At 41.4% G+C, this 4,186-nt stretch overlaps 1 long non-coding RNA gene across 1 annotated transcript; it reads right to left on the bottom strand.

Annotated features, from left to right (window-relative positions):
- Positions 1-360: 360 nt before the first annotated feature.
- On the bottom strand, positions 361-1,015 carry Gm41570. The gene is made up of 2 exons (XR_876753.1): positions 979-1,015; positions 361-503 (listed from the first exon to the last, which is right to left on the bottom strand). It is a non-coding gene; the product is annotated as a predicted gene, 41570 (long non-coding RNA).
- Positions 1,016-4,186: the final 3,171 nt, after the last annotated feature.

Here is a 4,186-nt window from a genome sequence, read left to right as displayed (position 1 = left end):
CATTTAATATCATTTGGAGGGGCTCCCAGGCTTCTCCCTTGGGAAGCTGCCCTTCATTTCTAATAAACAGCCCTTCAGATATGACAGGCACAGTGTCCCACCTTCTAATTGCACCACTCAGGTGGTTAGAACACAGATTTGCTACAAGTTAAAGGCCAGCCTGCTATATCCACTAAAAGCTGAGACCCTATCTCAAAAACAAAAAAAACAAAATAAAACAAAAAACTGCCCCAAATATGCCACTGTTGCTAGCCGACCAGCGACTCACATTTCTGGGTTCGAGCCTGGGAGGCAACCGGGAGCTGTAAGAAAAGAGGGAACCTAGGCGAGTTGAGAAATAATGGAACCAAGACATGCTAGTCTATTCAAGGTTCACATATTTAATGGAAACTGCATTCCCGCTAATTCATCCTTGGAGCCTGGAACCAGCTGCAGGTGATGATGTGCAGGGTAGGGCGTAGTCTCCGGAATAGCTCCGGGGGCCTCTCAGCAGGTAGCAGTATCTTGAAGATGAACAGTGACAGAGGTTGAACAATAGGCTAATCTAGGGAGGAAGGCTCCACCCTAGGTAATCTCCTTAGTGTCAGCAAAGTCAAGGTCTGGCTCAGCCTGCTTCAGGCTTGTGGGAGGTTACATCTCCTCCCTGTTATTAATTTTTTTTTAAAAGTTGGACTGAGGCATAAAAATTATTTATGCCTCATAGTCCCACCCAGGAATTATAGTGGCTGGCGGCCCCGCCTGTCTTAGGAAATAGATCTTCCTGAATCATCCTTATCTGTCATAGGAGCGTACATTCAGCTTGTTTGTGTTTATTTTACACAAAACATGGTTCTTGGTATATTATTAACAGCCACGGCCTCTTGGCATGTACCCCTGTCTTAGACTGGTATGATTCTGAGATCTGGGTGCCCGTCATTGACTGTCAGACCCTCATTAGCACACCTTACTCCCAATTCAGACCAAAGCCACAATATGTACTTAGAATGTTTCTTCATGCAGATTAATAACTGCCACCTGCGCTGTTGGAGGGAGGCTGTACACCTGCTGCAGTCAGGCTGAAAGGTGTTGAGTGACCTGCTTGAAAAACAAAATTGAGACAGTGAAGGCACAGTACAAAAGCTTCTTTTGGGGAAGTCCAGGTACTCCATTCAATTGCAAATTAGCAACGATCAGGCTTAGACTTAGAGTTCCTGGTGTGGGGGAGGTGACTTTGAGAATTGCAGAAAGGCTACAGCTTCCCTGGGAGTGGAGGCTGTGCTTCAATTTAACTTTTTGGTTAAAGAGGATTTTTAGCCATAATCAATGTTAGAGTCATACTTCCTAGAAGATTCAGGATCTGTGTCCAGTTGACAAACTAATCTCTCAGGCAGCCATTGCGCTCCATCTTCTTTTTGTGAAAAAACACAGACCGAGCCCCTTCCCCAGATTAGGACCAGGTCTGGACCCTTCCATTTGTTAGTTAATGGATCCCGCCACTTTACCATGGCATAAGAACTAGAAGTAACTGGATGCCAGTGGCGATCAGCCGCAGACTGACCTTTAACATCAGTTTGCAAAAAATTTAGAACAAATAAAGCAAAAGCAAGATGTGCCTTTGGTGACCTTGGGGGATATAATTGCCCTTGTTTTGTTTTTAAAAGCCAATTTTTTGAAGTGCGATGAGCACATTCAACTATTTCTTGTCCCATGGGGTTATAAGGAATTCCAGTTTTATGTTTGATGCTAAATTCTTTACAAGATGAAGTAAAATTTTTGCTAGAATAGGATGGCCTGTTATCTGTCTTAATAAGTTTAGGCAATCCCATGGCATTAAAGGCTTATAGGCAATGATCAATTACATTTTTGGAGGCTTCTCCAGTATGCAGAGAAGCAAAAAGAAATCCTGAACAAGTATCAATACAAACATGTCTATATTTTAATTTTCCAAATTCTGCATAATGAGTTACATTAATTTGCTAAATATGATTAGACATAAGACCTCGTGGATTAACTCCTAATTGTGGCACTAGAGGTAATGTAATACATTTACAACATTGTTTTACAATCATTCTTGCCTACTCCTTAGTGATCTTATGTCAGAGCCTCAAGGTATGGCTAGAGAGATGAAATTTTTCATGATCACATTTGGCTAAAGCAACAGGATCTGAAATTAAGGTTTCTCCTATTAGAGTCCTGTCTATGCAATCATTGCCTTCAGCTACAGGTCCAGGAAGACCAGAATGAGATCATATGTGGCCAATATAGAACGGGTGTTTTCGGACAAGAATTACATTTTGCAATTGTGAAAACAGGGATTTTGCTGGTGTATTAAAGTTAAACGTGCCACAGATCTCCAATAAGGGTACCGATTGTGCAACATATAAACTATCTATTAAAAGCCTCACACACAGACTGAAAGACATTCAGTACTGCAGTTAATTCTGCTAATTGAGCTGAGATGCCAGGAGTCTTTATGATTACCTCTTGATTACTTATAAGAAATCCAGCTCGCCCTTTAGAGGAGCCATCAGTAAACAGCAGAACAGCATTGTGTAAGGGTTGTAAAGAGGTCATATTAAGAAATATCACCTCATGTGCATTCAAAAATTTTATCAACCTATCTTGAGGGTAGTGGCTGTCTATAGTTCCATTAAACCCTATTTGAGCAAGCAACCAATCTGTACTGTGCTGCTTCAGCCAAGTGTCTTGACTGACGCTGTAAGGCTGAACAATAATATCTGGCTCTTTGCCAAAATAAGTTAGTGCCTGCTTCCTTCTAAGGATAATCATCTGGGCGACTGCTTCATAATATGGCAAGATATTACATTTAGGAGAAATCCTTGAATGTACCCACATTAGAGGAGACTTTTGCCATAACAATCCTGTAGGCACATGAATGGTATCAAAAATTTGCAGATGTAAAGGCAAAGAGTAATCTATATAAGTGACAAATTGCTCTTCAATAGCTTTTTCCATTTGTTGTAAGGCCAGCAATCCTTCTGAGGTTAGAGATCTAGGGGAGGTAGGATCAGAACTCCCTTTAAGAATATCAAATAAAGGTTTCAACTCCCCTGTAGTAAGCTTTAAATAGGGGCAAAGCCAATTAATATCACCTAACAATTTTTGAAAATCATTCAAAGTCCTTAAATTGTCTCTGCGAATAACTATCTTCTGGGGAAAAAACAGCTTGATTAGTAAGTCTAAAGCCCAAATAATTATAAGGATCCTGAGTTTGTATCTTTTCAGGAGCTATCTGTAATCCTTTCTCAGCTAAAGCTTTTTGTAAACCTCTATAACACAAAAGCAAATCCTGGGGGTCTTGGACAATTTCTTAGCTGTCCAAAACCAGTCTTCTTAAAGGAACAGTATTTTTTCTTATGAGTTGCATAAGCAGTTGCAAGCTTGAGAAATAATACCCTCTGAGGGATGGACAATCTTAAGCAATTGTGAGCTCTGAGATATAATATTGACTATTAATATACAAATTAAGGTTTGATTATACAGCATTTTAAAACACCAATCACCGGAGCACCGGGGTGCCTTGCCAGCGGAGTCTCCCGACACCCGCAAGGGCCCACAAAGGATTCCCCCACGGGATCCTAAGACCTCTGGTGAGTGGAACACAACTTCTGCCAGGAGGCAGGTTCGAAAACCAGATATCTGGGTACCTTCTCTGCAAGAAGAGAGCTTGCCTGCAGAGAATACTCTGCCCACTGAAACTAAGGAGAGAGCTAGCCTCCCAGGTCTGCTTATAGAGGCTAACAGAGTCACCTGAGGAACAAGCTCTAAACAGAGACAGCGATAACAGCTAGCTTCAGAGATTACCAGATGGCGAAAGGCAAACGTAAGAATCCTACTAACAGAAATCAAGACCACTCACCATCATCAGAACACAGCACTCCCACCTCACCTAGTCCTGGGCACCCCAACACAACCAAAAATCTAGACCCAGATTTAAAAACATTTCTCATGATGATGGTAGAGGACATCAAGAAGGACTTTCATAACTCACCTAAAGAAATACAGGAGAGCACTGCTAAAGAGTTACAGGCCCTTAAAGAAAAACAGGAAAACACAACCAAACAGGTAGAAGTCCTTAAAGAAAAACAGGAAAACACATCCAAACAGGTGATGGAAATGAACAAAACCATACTAGAACTAAAAAGGGAAGTAGACACAATAAAGAAAGCCAAAAGCGAGGCAACGC

This window comes from Mus musculus, chromosome 17 (assembly GCF_000001635.26).
Source record: "Mus musculus strain C57BL/6J chromosome 17, GRCm38.p6 C57BL/6J".
NCBI classification, from domain to species: Eukaryota; Metazoa; Chordata; class Mammalia; order Rodentia; family Muridae; genus Mus; species Mus musculus.
Note: the sequence above shows the minus strand (reverse complement) of the source record. Positions and strands in the feature narration are given on the sequence as shown.